Here is a 16,545-nt window from a genome sequence, read left to right as displayed (position 1 = left end):
TACATTTTTTCATATTTCATATTTCTTTTCTCAATGTAATACTATTAGTATATATTTTCATTATGTTTTAAATAAAACTCATTAAAAGGATCAATGTAACTAAATACATTTAAACATTGTATCTATTAATTTACACATAATTAAAATATTTAACATAAAATATACACTTTTTAAAAATATACTCATCCTTATCCCCTAAAAACAAAATTCCCTACTACTAAAGAAATGTGTACATTTATACGACTAAAAATTCAAATTTCAAAAATATCATACCTAATAAGTTATCTCACTAAATGCACAAATAACAAAAATAGAAATACATATAGAATCAAACACACTACAATGATTGGCATACTAATTTACACTCACAATTGATATTACATACAACAATATTTTCTACATCGATATTTTTTACAGCGATTTTAAATACAATACTAAAAACAATATTTTTATCTTCGATATTCCTGTCGATGATACTTTTGATATCCAGATATTTTTGACAAAATATGTTTGTATCACAATATTTTCTTCCAATATTTTGTCCTAACACAATAGCAAATGTAACCGTAAGCAAGACCCACATGCACCTCAACCCCTCCCAAAAACTTTCAACTCATCACATTCCGGGATACCAGGTTCCTTAAATATTGGATATTGTTTGGGATTGTTCAGATTCCAAATATGCAATAGTAGAGCTGTATACTACACCATCTACTGGGCATATATGGCCTCCTTACGATGTCAGTCGGAAAGCATTCCGACCGACTCCTTGCTGGTATTGTTTCCGAACGACTTGGGTTGAGGAGTCGGACCGACTGATTATGATGGTTCCGAACATCTTTCACTTGGACTCCCATTGGCTTCAATGAAAGCCTGTCTTCCGGCCTACAACACAGGCTCCCATTGCAAAAAGGGGTGGTTGTGGAAAACCCTGCACCCTGTGGTGGGCACCCCAAGGTGTCAGCCACACTGTGCATGGTTTGAAAGAGAGGTTCCATGGGTACCCCTACGGGCCTCAACCGGAGGCCTCCAGGTGAAGAGGGGTCTGCCAGGGGCCCCAGAAGTTGGTTTGCTACAGCTTTCTGTGTCAGACAGACAGAGTTGGAAAGGTTTTCGGAATCCGACAACATAATCGGTCGGTTGGAAATGCTGTCCATTAAGCTGTACGAATCGGCTCCAACAGACTAGGAGTCTCCGAACGCCGATCGGAACCAAGTCAAAATGACTGAATGGTTTCCTTCTATCGTAATCGGTCGATCGGAAATGTTTACGGGTTGGCTGGACACATGGGTTTGAACCACTCCTCTTGAGTTAGATTTACCCTGCTTTTGCCCATTTACTTTGAATGGCAAGAAACTAATCTTAAAAATGATTTTCTTCAGATTGTAACAAATAAGCCCACTGACTCTGTTTTCTTTTGCCATTGAAAGAGTAAAAAAACCATGTACTGTTTCCCTTGTTGATTCAATTTGCAGTAGTTAGCATTTCTGCAGAACAGAAACAATTCGTAGATAGACCAATATATTTTAACCCCAAACTAATGCAGGTCTAGTTTGCACGTCCTCCCTTGATTGTTAATGAGCCAACTTTTCCTAGATTTTACTTCTCACATCGTTTCACTTTTTCTAATACATCAAGGCACAGACTTTTAAGGGGGGTTTCTGCATGAATATTGAAATTTGCACCCTATTTCATGAATAGTAGTGAGGTAGGTTGAATCGTGACCCACTCAGAAAGGTGATTATGTGAACAGACCCAGCAGTACCTAGATCGATTAATAAAATAAACATTGATTCACAAAAACATGGTGCACAATTTGTGACCTTTTTTGTCTTTCGATTCTGAAAAATTCTGGCCCTATATGTTATTTAAATTAATTTTCATTAGTCATTGACATGTTGGAAGACATGTAGAGTAATTGGTTGAGAAGAGTTTTGAAATATATATACCTTATAATATTTTGTTAATTGTTTTTTAATTTAATTATAGTGGGTTAACTGGATTTCTATTCATTTTCAAATAAGTATTTTTACATGGACTTTTTCTGTATTATGTAATGTATTACATATAATTGTATTTACTGATGATTATTTCTAGTGTAATTATTTTGTGTGTATTTTATATATCATAACTTTTTAGAATTTGGTAACGTATTATTTTGAATTTGTTTGGCATACAGTTGAGTTTGTAGTTGAGTAGAAACTGAATTATTCTAAGCATATCTATTTGTATTTCTTTACATGAATAAATTAATTTGCATTTGATTAATGTTTTTTATTGACATGACTGATTTGATTTTTTTATCATTTTGTGAAAATATTTAATGGGATATTTGGTGGCTTTATAAAATTCTTAAAAGCATATTTTAATACTTGTGTCATTTATTATTTGTAATTATATTTTGTTTGTATTTAATTTGTGTGATAAATTGTATTTTTTTAACTATTTCTTTTTGGGGAGTTGTTTCATTTGCAGGGCAGTAGGGTGGGATTTTCTTAAAATATATTTGTATAAATGTTAAATTCTATTTATTAGTCATTAGTTGGTAAGATCTATTAATAATCCCATAAACTGAATGTTTAACTATTATATAATGATTCTATACATTTCTGTTTATATTTCTTTAGTTTTTAATGTATATTTATACCTTTTTTGAATAGGTTTAATTTTTCATTAGTATAGTTATTTTTATCTTTTGTCTAATTATTAATAACTTTCCTTAATATTTCTGCAATTTAATCATTCATTTATAATGTGATTTTAAATTCGAAATTGTATTAGTGGAGAGAAGTCCGGCAGATTACATTGATGACATTTCCAAGATCACCTTTAGGATAGGTAAAACTTTGAAGAACCGCCCAAGTGAGAGTGATATATGAGCTACCAACAACATGGTAACCACCAGTGAGGGCTTCTTTCCTTGTACTTTTTGTTCAGCATGCAAAAACAGCATGAGGGTCAGTAAATATAAGTCACCCCTCATGGGCCATACCACCAAAATCAAGGCCCTTTACACTTGCTCATCAGATTTTACCATCTATATCCTACAATGAGCCTGTGACCTATGGTATATAGGCAGCATGGTGCATCCTACCAAAAAGAGAATTTTAGAACATCAATAGACCATCAAACATACAAACCAGCAATGCCCAGTGGCCAGACACTTTGATACCCATCCTAACAGAGACATAACTAAACTGAAATTTTTATTAATAGATTTTTCCCGCTTTCCCAAAATGGGAGGTGATAGAATCAAATCATTGAGACGGTTGGAATCTGAGTACATTATTAGTCTCAACACAAGACCCACTGGTTTAAACAAGGAAGTGGAACCTTCTGTGCATTTAAGGTTGAAATTGAACTATCACTCTTAGGTCTCCTATTCAGATGTGTTTATCTACTGTACTCTGTGGGATTTTACACATTTGAGCTCTAGCTCTGCCTAAGAAGTGTTTTATTGTATATATGTAGAAGCACCCTGACCCCCTAGGCCTGCTCAGGGGTTCCCACAAGGACCCCCAAGGCAAAAAAAAAAAAAATTGGGGGGGGAATCATGGGGTGCGCGCACCCCGCTATTTTTCGATTTTTTTTTTCGCCTTGGGGGTCCCTGTGGGACCCCCCTGAGCAGGCCTAGGGGGTCAGGGTGCTTCTACCCTGCCCCCTTTTTAAGTTCTACACTTTTTTTCTGCTTTCTTGTGCCTTTCATGTGCCTCAGTCTACTGAGGCACAAGATGGCTGCCATCCATTTCTGTTTTGGAGTGTTGACAGACAGTGGCAGCCAATCAGCATGAAGCTCGTGCATGGCAAGGTGCGCGCACGGTGCGCGCACGGTGCGCGCTCATAGATATATAATTGATTTCAACTTTAATTTTCTCAGGCACTACTGGAGGGATTTACACTATTTAACCGTGATCTGCGTACCAGACTCTACCATTTTGCCAAGTTTGGTGTAATTCCGTTCAGTGGTTTGGGCTGTAGCCGTGTCTAAAGGTCCTATGGAAATTAACATGGGAAAAACACGTTTTGGGACCCCCCTTTTTTCTCAGCCCCCGCTTGACGAATCTACCCGAGACTTTCAGGGAAGGAGCGGAGCGGAGCTAGCCAAACTTTTGGAAAATTACACACAAATTCCTCAACCGGCACCAGAGTTATTCCCAATAGAATGTTGCAGATTTCCTATGGAAACTAGATCCTAACTATAACTACCTACTGGCGACATGGTGAAATCACTTCAATAAACTAGCACTTATGAATAGTGCAGTCTGTGCCCGGCTGTTTTCATTAATTTATGCAGCTACCAGATCGGAATTGATATATACACCCACACCCACGCATGCATGCATGCGCGCACACACACACACACTAGTTATAAGTTAGGATAGTTTCCATAGGAAGAGTGGTTTTTTTCCTATGCCAATCTCTTTGGCATCATCTGATGAATCCTTATGAAATTTTCAAAACTAGTTTGCCGCTCAGTTCAGCTGCTGTCTGCGGGTGATTCGTCAAGCGGGGGAAAGATGACATCACTGATGACATCACTGATTACATCATCCTTGTGAAAGAGTGACAGACCTCCTCTCACCCTAATATAACCTCTGATGCACACATTGAAAATTAGGTAACAATTAGGTAATTCTTTAGGCAAACCTTGTTTAAAAACCAATTGACTATCATTTCAATGTATCCAACTTTTCTCACATTTTAAATAAGCAGTGTAATGTCCAGATGTTGTAGAAGGACCATCATGAAAAATAATTGCTAGAGCTACAAAGGTTCTTCCTGATATTGATACTTGAGTAGCTACAACATTTTTAATTAAAGTTTCCAATTTTCCTCCATCAGCTGTACAACGTTGCATCATTAAAATTATATACTGTCCATATCTTTATATAAATAATCTTGATGACATTTCTGATTTACATTGCCTACACTCCATGTTTTGAGTTGCTCCTCTAACTAGGTTGTTAAAAGAAACTGATTCACAGTCTGGTAAAGTCAAATAAATGAATCTTTCAGTATCTACGTTAGTGCTACATGTAAACAAACAATTTTCACAATAATGTTCCCATTTATAAGAAAGGCCAAAAAGTTTTTCAATATCTATACCTTCATTTTCCAATACAACAAGCAAATACATTAAACATTTCTGACAATCTTGATGAATATTCTTTGTAAATTGAGTACAACCAGAACATATGTCCAATAGATTTTGAATGTCAGAAACACTTTGTATTTCACTTTTATCACTACTCATAAACAGAATAGAACAACAAACAAAATCTTTTTTTCTGATTTTCAACAATTTGCTGTTGCAAATTTTCAAGAAAAAAACAACATTAACAACTACATTAGCATAGCAGTTGACACCAGAACTATTTTCAAATTCATAACCAACAATCTCTTCAACAGTGTCCTTTTTCTTTTTGCTTGCAAGCACAACTTTATCTTGTTTTTTCTCTTTCTCTATACCTTCACTACAGATATTCTCATATCTTCTTTTTCGACCTACCACACGCTTTTCAAATACTGGATATTGACATAAATTGGGAGCATATTCTCTTCTTAACCTATTATACTCTTTCACACAATTTGCATCTGCACTAATCTTTCTCTCATCAAAATCAATCAAGTACAATACAGATAAAGTTCTGACCCGAGACAAAGCAACATATGCCATACCCTCTTTAAACACGGTACTTCCAATATTCACCAAAGCACTATCTACACTTAAATATTGAGATTTATGAATAGTCACCGCATACGCCATAAAAACAGGATACTCTTTTCTGAGAACATATAAATCTTTTACAACAAAAATCGAGCTGAACATTGACTGAATTGTTGTACTTCTTCAATTTGATCAAATTTGATTTTCAAAAATTCAATACCATCTCTATTTGGATAATTAACGAAATCAACAACTTTACCCATTGCTCCATTTACTAAACCTTTTTCCATATTCAAATTACGTCGCAAAATTACCTGACATGCATATAGATTATTTTCTAAACCAGCAGTTTTAGATATCGATTTCTCTAAAGAATCCAATTTTATCTTCAATATCAAAATAATAGTAATTCCTTCCTGCTCTATTTTATCAAAAGCTTCCAATTTTATCATTTTTTCATTTTCCAACTTTAAAATGTCTTCATTAAATATAGAACATTCACGCAGTTTTGTCATTAAGCAGATTACAGATTTGTTTTCTGCAATTCTCATATATATTTTCTCAGGAAGAATATTTCATTTGGAAATAAATTGGAAAGTAAGCCAAAGACTTTCTGGTATCTTCATGTGCAAGATTTTTAAATACTGGTTGTCCTTTAACAGGAGTAAGTCATAGTAGATCTCCAAAAACTATGACGTGTTTTCCTCCAAATAACACGTCGTACTCTGTTTTCAGAATTTGCTGCATTCTTAAATGCACAAAGGCAAGCATTAAGTTTGATACCATGCTTACCTCATTAATAATAAGAAGTTTAATTTACTTTAATACTCTTGAAACTTCACAACAAGCTTCGCCAGATAGCTTGTGGTATTCCAATTTGTTTTCATGCTCTACTGGTAGCATTAGTAAATGATCTAAAGTAATTCCTTTATTATTGTGTGCTGCCAACCCAGTTGGAGCAGTGACAACACAAGACAAATGCGACTCCGTTTTTTTCTGTAGAAAAGTTGTAATTACTTTAATTAAAAAACTTTTTCCTGTTCCAGCTTGTCAACTCACGTACATGCGGATAGGTTGAAATGACATGCATGAGCACTCTTTCCTTTCATCAAGTAATCCATGGTCAATCTGATCTCTGACTTGCTCATACATTTGTTTTTGCTCAACATTTAGTTGTTCATCCAAGTTTCCTAAGTTTGTTACATCTTCTTGAGCTTGATACATTGCTGTTTCCACCTCATCCATGGCAATTGCTGCTTCATTTTGAACAATGGGTTCTCCTAGTGGATCCTGACTCAAAGGAGCAGAAGTTTGTCTGTCTTGAGAACTGTCTCTAGCAATCTCAGCTGCAATTGTAGCTTCTTGCTCAATTTCGTCGTTCAACATTTTCACATAAATAGCAAAAACAGGACATTCTATAGTATCTTTAGTAGCGTTGAATGAATCTTCGTAGCTCTGAAAATCTCCAAGTAATTCCAATTCTGAACGCCACGGCTTGAAGAGTTGCAAAAGAGCTAAATAGTAAAATTCCCTTTTGTCAGGAGTATCGCAACTCAGTTTTCGATGATTAATCAAATGTCCTTTTCTTTGTTTCACCAAACATCCTTCAGAACCAATCACAGCTAATAATCCATTACTGATGTTTTCTGTAATATTCTGTTTAAAAGTATAGTTTTGCAGCACTTCATAGAGGCAAATATTCTCAAGATGATGACTTCTATTTGGATAATATGTATCCAACATATTTGTTTTCACAATATCTGTACTTTCTGGCTCTTTTTCAGCTAAATATTCAATTTCTTGTACAGATTTAAGTACTCGATTTCATGTTGCAGCAAGACCTAGACTCACCAAAATGATACTTCTAGATTTGGAGTATAGACTTGCAGATGATAAGCGATCTGAGCATTCATACGCTCCGATTTCTCGATGAGATAACATCTTCAAACTGTAACTGTATAATTTCTTACTTAGACTCTTCTCGTGGGAAATCTCTTCCCACATTTCCTTCAATTCTGTCTTTTCTGATTTTGTTATGTAGGATGTTACATATCGAGCAACAGCAATGTAATTGTCTGCAACGTATTGAATATCCATGTTAGCATTCCACATCGACAGAATAACTGGGTCATAATCATTTATATATTTTGATCCTTCTCTTCTTCTCAAATTATAGGTATTCTTTGGAGTCTATCTTGTGATGGTATGTCTCATAGCTGACATAAAACTGTTTACTCTTCCTTTTTGATATTACAGGACGTGGAAAACCAAAACGACATTTGGTATAAAACTTTTCCTTTGAATTGTACTTTCGTCTACAGTATTTCCCACAACTATAGCTTTGGAATCGTAAGACTTGTTCTTTTCTTCTGTACTTTTGGGTATAGCACTTGTAGCATATTCTTCAATAAAAGACAACACAGTATCATCCGAATCTGTCCCAAATTTGGGAGCATCTTTGATCCATTTTAGCATATGTATGTGAGGAGCACCTCTTGCTTGATACTCCTTTCTCCAAAAGAAATCCACAACCTCTCCAAGAGGAGGATTTTTTTTATTTGTCATAAAAGACATTATAGCTTCAAATCTATAATTGAAATATCTGCACACATTAACTGGGTCCAAAGAGCACAATTCTCCAGGTGTCTTGTATTCAATATTTACTATATTTGGATTTGCATCTCGAACAAATTCAAGTAATTCATCCCAAGCATATTCAGCACAGCTTAGAGTAAGGAACCATGTAGGAGTTCCTAAGTTCTTTAGCATACATTTAAGTTCTCCATCACGACGGTACCAGTACTCATTTGTACCACGCTGACATGCCGTTAGATTAATCAGCTGAGATTCCAAAATGTTATCTTTCTGGTGTACTTTATCCATAAATTCCTTTTGCCGAAACATTTTGCAGATGTACACCTGTTTTCAATATATGGTTGACTGCATAAGAAAGTCCAGACAAGTCACTCTCAAACAAAAGATGAAACAAATACGGAATACAGTGTCGAAATCTTGGATCTTCTGCATACAATCTTGATGCCCGGTATTCAGATGCAGGAATCTGCACAGGTCGTTCATCATATCGTCCTCCTTTTCCAGTTGGAAACAACTGAGGGAAACTACGAGCTTCCAAGCTTTCTTCCCATACACTCATGGGACTTCCCTTTGCTCCCTACATTTGGAAAAACTCAATAGTATTCCCCATTACTTCTTTGGAATGAAGTGGATGAACACTATAATGTTCATAGATTTTTTCAGTTCTGGACATATCCACTTTTTCAATTTGTCCAGTTGACGAGTCAGTATCTTCTTCTAAAGTTACATCTTCTTCTCCCACATATACATTTTTATAGTACTAATTATTTTTCACCAGATACAATGTTGCCTTTTTCACTTTCCTAACATCCACTAATTCTTGTCAGATTTTCTTACTCTTAGTAGGAACGCCATTAACTAGAATTACTAGAGGGTTATCTTCTACATTTTCTACACCAATTATTTCAATATTTTTCTTTAAATCTAGAGGCAAATATACAACACTTTCCTGTAAATCTGAAGGAGGCAATTTTCCTGTCATAGGCTCCATACGAACAATAGCCTGAAAGGGATGCACACATTGAATACGAATAGATTCATAGGTATTTAAATCTATCAGTTCAGAAGGAATATTTACCAACTCAAGATTACAATGCACAGCTCTAGCAGGCATTTTGTTATCGTCTAATTTGTTATAACAATATTTACAAATAGGTTGATCAGAACCCAAATCAAAACAATTCTCTACCAACAAATAATTGCAAATTCCTTCCACTCATTATTATTTTCTTTTTCACTTTTTAAATACAGATCAACAGTCCTTGTCTGATTTTTATAATGAGTTTGTCGACAACAGATACAAGAATAATTTGGCCTTTCACCTGAAATCACCTTAAACTTTGTAATTTCTTGCTCAAATTGTTTTGTTCAAGAATGTTGTACATTCTCTTCCACATTTCCTTCTTTTGATGTATCAGTTTCTGCACTGTCTTGCTGAGCACCAAAGTAACTAAACTCAATTTCTTCACAAGCGTTCATTACATCTGATACTGATCCACGCAAAAGAGCACTGTTCAACTTTTTTAACATTACTGCTGGACTTTTTGCATAATACAATGTCCTGACTAATTTCCTCATTTGAGTATGATGTACTGCTAACATCCTGAAATGGTGAAAAACACTTCCACATACTTTTTTAGAAAGACAAGCCAGAGAATGACCTTGCAAACCAGTATTTTCTCTCACTCTGCACGGGTCTAGTCCTTGCAACATCTTAATCTTTTGTTTAACACTTTTCTTAGTATAGTCACGTAAGAAATTGCATCAAAAATCAATATATTCCTGTAGTACACAACAAATACTACTGCAATTCCAAGTGTACACTGGAGCTTTAGGACGTCTCCCTAAAACGTCATCAGCTAACACCTCTTCTGCATTTCTGGGAACAATTTTCTCTTTCTCAATAGGACAAAAATTTCTAACCTCATAAGCTCGACCACTGGTGTCAACTGCATGCAACAAATCATTACTCTGAAGATAACTCTCTTCATTAAAAAAAGGCTCAGAACTTGAACTGTGTTTCCATTCACCCAAACAAACATCAGAAAACTTAGTTCTGTTAATTAGTCTTCTCCACTTACTATTGGCCTTCATTAAATGGATTGGTTTATCTAGTGATCGAATTCTATTTATTACTAAAATAAATATTTTTTTCTTTAATTCAAAAGCCTTCTCAACAATACTTTCAATATGTTTCTTCTTCTTGTAAAATGCTGATTTTCTTTTACATTTCTTCACATCCTTTAATAAGTTTAAGACAACTCTATTGTAAAACATTTTTTTTCTAATTTCTTGAAATTGGTTCCTCCTCCTTTTACTATACATTGTTTCTTTAGAACATGATTTCTCATCATTTACGTTTTTTCTCTTGTTTTTATTTTTTGTTGCAGATACATTCTTTTTATTTTTCACATTCTCCACACTATTACTAGTGTTTGATAGTTTCTTTAGAAAATCATTAGTTCTCTTACCGGGAGATTTTTTCTTTTTCACCACAGACTGTTGTTCAGGTAAATCTTGTGGATGACTTATTATGTTTTTTCCTCTTTTCACTTTTTCTAGGCATGATGAATTTCTCTTAGTGTTGGTAAATAGAATCTGTTATAAAAATATACATAATGTTATAAAAATAAATCTATAAAATATACTATTCTATTACTAAACAAATACAATCTACAATGACTAAGTATAAAAAACAAATGTGTAACTGATAACAGAAGTGCCTACATACTGCATATGAGTTTCAAGAACTACATCTGCAAGAAGAGTACCTGAATGAATTTATAAATGGTTGGATTTTGGAACAGTGTATGGATTAGTACATGGTGCTCAATGCATCACTATAACAGTAGAAGGTGAGACACAGAGTATTTGCTGCAACATCATGGTAACTTACTGGGGAATTGAAGCTATGAAAGAGAAATGTGCATGTGGATAGAAGAGTGCATGCATACAGCATACGGGTTTGAAGTAGTCCTTGTCCTGAGGCCTACTTGGCTACAAGAGTACTTGGGTACTGAATGAATAATCACAGTACTGTAAGGAGAGTGTCTGAGTGAATCTATAAGTGTTTGAGTTCTAGTGCACTGAATAATCAGTACATACCGCTAAATGGGTCACTACAACAGTGCAAGAGCAATGACAGAATGTTTACTGGAAGTGAAAGGATACAGACTGGGGAATTGAAGTTGTCAAAGACAAGTGTGCAGGTAGATACAAAACTGCATGCATAGTGCATAGGGATTTAAAGTACTTCATGCCCTAAGGCCTACTTTGCTGCTTGAGTACTTGGATACTGACTGAATGATTACAGTTCTGCAAGGAGAGTGCCTGACTAAATTTATAAATGCTTGAGTTTTAGCACAGTGAATAGATAAGCACATACTGCTGAATGGGTCACTACAATAGTGCAACAGCAATGACAGAGTATTTGGTGAAAGTGTAAGGATACAGACTGTGGAACTGAAGGTATAAAAGTCAAATTTGCACGTGGATAGAAGACTGCATGCATAGTGCATAGGGATTTGAACCAGTCCATGCCCTAAGGTCTACTTTGCTGCATGAGTACTTGGGTACTGACTGAATGATTACAGTTCTGCAAGGAGAGTGCCTGACTGAATTTATAAGTGCTTGAGTTTTAACGCAGTGAATGGATAAGCACATACTGCTGAATAGATCACTACAATAGTGCAACAGCAGTGACAGAATGTTTTGTGGAAGTGTAAAGAAACAGACTGAGGAATTGAACATGTGAAACACAAGTGTGCAGGTAGATACAAGACTGCATGCATAGTGCATAGCGATTTGAAGCAGTTCATGCCCTAAGACCTACTTTGCTACAAGAGTACTTGCATACTGATTGAATGAATACAGTTATGCAAGGAGAGTGCCTGACTGAATTTATAAGTGCTTCAGTTTTAACACAGTGACTGGATAAGCACATACTGCTGAATGGGTCACAACAATAGTGCAACAGCTGTGACAGACTGCTTGGTGAAAGTGTAAGGATACAGAGTGGAGAATTGAAGATGTGAAACACAAGTGTGCAGGTACATACAAGACTGCATACATAGTGCATTGGAATTTGAAGCGGTCCATGCCCTAAGGCCTGGTATCTATCTAACTACTACATTTTACTGTACAACCCTAACTCATTTTGCAAAATACATAAGCAATTTGCTGCACTAACTGGTTTCTAATTCTATCAAAACTAGAAAAAAGGATAGATTTTTAAGCAGTTACGTGGCTGTAAACACAAAACATACAAAAATGCTTCTCTCAGAATAATTCGTAAATGCACACAGACGCACAGTGTGATTCTAGATAAAAAATATTAGACTTTGCATTTTACCAAAACAGATTTACTACTCTAGAAACTGTGGATTTATAATGCTATACCACACACGTTTTCATCGCAAACATTCACATCGCCATCTTTACATCGCACACACATTCACAAAGCACGCTGACACAACGCAACCCATTACTTCGCTCCACCATTAAAATGCATACAAAATACAACCAGTACACACACAAACACACCGCATACTTTAACATCGCATTTTTTCCCCCGAAATAACACATACTACCCCCAGCACGAGCACACCTCCTATATCCATCCCCCTAAACCCGTACTCAAAACTCAGAAACAGCGTCTTGAGTATAGGCACAGAAAAGCTAAAAGATTGCAGTGTATATGATTATATAAATACTTAATTTTTCTTATAAACTGATAAAGAGGGACTTATCTCACACAGTGAACATATTTGAATGTGCATTAAGATAGCCAATGCGTCATCCCTACATCCATCCAATGCCTCATCTATACATCCATCCTTCATCCATCCACCCTTGCATCCTTCCATCCATCCTTCATCCATCCACCCTTTCATCCTTCAATCCATACATACTTTCTTCATCCATCCACCCTTTAATCCATCCATCCATCTATCATTCATCCACCCACACTTTCACACATCCATCCATTCTTCATCCATCCACACTTTCATCCTTCCATCCATATATACTTCATCTATCCTCCCTTTCATCCTTCCATCTATACATCCTTCCTCCATCCACTCTTTCATCCATCCATCCTTCTATCATTCATCCACCCACCCTTTCACACATCCATCCATCCATCCACCCTTTCATCCTTCCATCCATCCATATATCCTTCATCCATCCACCCTTTCATCCTTCCATTCATACATCGATCCTTCAGCTATACACCCTTGCATCCTTCCATCCTTCCATCCATCCTTCATTCATCCATCCTTTCATCCTTCCATCCTTCCATCCATTCTTCATCCATCCACCCTTTCATCCTTCCATCCATACATCCATACATCTATCCTTCACCCGTCCACCCTTCCATCCATCCATCCGTCATTCATTCAACTTTTCACACATCCATCCATCCATCATTCATCCACACTGCATCTGTCATCTGTAAACTGCCGTATCCAGCATCATCTATCATTCTCAAGCACTTGCTGTCACGCATTGTAATGGGGCTCCAAAGAAAGATATTTAGGCACTGCTGAGAAGAGTAAAAGAAGCAGCTAGGCTGAGCTTCAACTACCGCCAACCGGGCCACTACACCATGGATCTGTAACAACATCAATTAAACACTATACCCAACAAAGCACATGAGTGCATAGCCCAAAATACATAGGAAATTTAACCCTATACCCCTAATAAAAACTTTATGCCAAAGAAAACATACCAGACCATTTAAACCAGATTCAGCCTGAAGACGCAGCGTGCTGAACGACACATGTAAGTTAGAAACATTATGCCCAACAAAGCACATGGGTGCATAGCCCAGCCAGAAGATGCAGGGTGCTGAATGACCCTTCAACTAGAAAAGTAACTGCACACATTCCACATTTTTTACTACTGCACTTTACTGTACAAAGGTGACTTACCAAACACATTAACTTACCAAATTCTTTTATTACAATGGTTATCGAAATGCAGACAAACTCAGAATGTCATTCAACACAACTAAACTACTCCTTGCAATTTAGAACGATAAACACATTACTCTTATTAAAAACATAATGCACCACATGCATCCCCTTACAAGTTAACAACTCACCTTTCAAATTGATTTGTAGATTAAGAAGAATGTCAGTCATACAGCAGATATTCTTATACAGAATCTCTATACTTCACTGTTCATAAGAAAACCAAAAAATGGCAAGGTTTCCCTCTCATACTACTCACATATACATGTAAATAACAAATGGCATTTCTTCCCACATTAATTCAAAAGCAAACAGACATTTCTATTGGTTGAAATTGTGAACCCCATCAAACTGACATAACTTTGAACCCTACCCCCATTCTGCCTTCTGCCTGTTACCATAGAAAAACACTTAACTGAGCACACTGGTCAAATGTTCATCACACAATGTTACTAATCAAAACAGCAAGTATGCTTGACTTTTCAACATACCAACGTATCTTATGTAATGTACCTTCCAATCAGTTTTTGCTAACCAATAAGAAACATGCTTTTAAAAAAGAGAACCATGCACCCTAATTTTCAGTGTAGAATGTTCTCAAACAACCAATAATTTCTTATCTTTTTTCAAAACTGCATCTTATCCACCATTTTAGTAAAATCTTAGTTTTCAAACTGCCATTTCATTTTCAGAGACCATCTGAGTGCATCCAGACCTCTCTTCAACATGCTTAGAGTGTGGATTGTGGGACACAGCTATATTTTCTGGAGCCAAAGGTACGCAGAACAGAAAGGAATTCACAAAGACCTAGGTTTACCAGATGTGGACATTAAATGGATTGGACAGAGAGGGTTAAAATGGCAGCAATTAATGCCATTGGTTAAATCCTTTTTACATCTCCAACACCCTGACCTCATAATTGTGCACTGTGGTGGCAATGGCCTAGGCACTTTGACTGGGGTAGGTCTGGAAATGCTTATGAAGGACATCTTTGGAGAATTGATGGCACTTTTCCCCCAAACTGCCTTTGTCCATTCTAATATATGCCGAGGGCAGAAATGGAACTGGTCCAACCAATATTGTCCACAGATTGAGAAAGCTAGAAACATGTCAATAAATCTGTTTCTGCTTTTCTCTGAGACTATAGAATGGGGCCCTTTACCACAACAATTTGCGTTTCAATATGCATGGCATCCATTGGAGAGATGGTGTACATTTTACAGATGAAGGGAACAGAGTCTTCCTCTTGAACTTTAGACTCTGCATCGATACTTACTTGTAGGTACTAAAATCTCTCAAAAAACACAAGGGCTCTTTTTAGAGCCATCCAACATCTAAACACATAAACTTGATAAATATCTGAAAAATATTTTTCTCTTTGCTGCTTGCATACACGTACGGGACGCCTTGTGAACCAGGTAGCATACGGGGTACGGTACGCGTACCCAACGCGTGCATACCAGAGGTTCCCAGGGCTACCACAAGCCTCCAGGAGGAGGGTCGCGTGGCCCCCCTCCCAACATTTAAAATCCCCGAGGGGTGGTGGTCCCCGGATCTGGGGGGTCCGTCACGGACTCCCCAATTTAAAAATTTGGTGCCCCGGGGGTGGCGGTACCTGGGGAGCGGGGGGGGGGCATGAGCCCCCCTGCATACATAATGTCAAAGCCTCGGGGTGGTGGTCCCCGGGGCTGGGGGGGCCCTCTAGGCCCCCCATTATACTAAAAAAAGAAGACCCGGGGGGCGGCAGTCCTCGGGGCAGTGGGGCCCCACTGGGCCCCCCATGATAAATAAGTACATTGCCCCCGGGATTTGGCCCCCCAGGGTTCTAATTAACAATAAAGCAGCTTCGTTTTTTTTTCTTTTTCATGGGGTACACATACATTATGTGATTACTCTACAATAACAGGATGTGCATGCAACTCCGACACTCGAACACTGATTTCCACAATCAAGTTGTACAGTGTACCTGAATGAGAACATACGTATATAAATTAGCTGCCCTTCATGTGCCAAAAACTACAGCTTAAACCTTTCACAGCCCTATATTACTACAACTACAACACTCCACTGAATGTACAAAAAACATTCATAATCGCAGAAATATGTCATGTCTACCATATTTTATGTGTGCTACTATAAACGAATATACAGTCATTGATAACCCGTACCTTCGATGTTGGCCAATTTGTAGAACTTTACAGATATGATGACACATTTACTTTTAAGACCCGGGTGACCTCAGCACTACAAAACGGACACCCGAATCACATGATTTTTCATATAGCTTACGACAGGACCACGCCCATAGCT

The sequence above is a fragment of the Lissotriton helveticus genome, chromosome 6, assembly GCF_964261635.1.
Source record: "Lissotriton helveticus chromosome 6, aLisHel1.1, whole genome shotgun sequence".
Lineage (NCBI taxonomy): Eukaryota > Metazoa > Chordata > Amphibia > Caudata > Salamandridae > Lissotriton > Lissotriton helveticus.
This window is presented reverse-complemented; position numbering follows the sequence as displayed.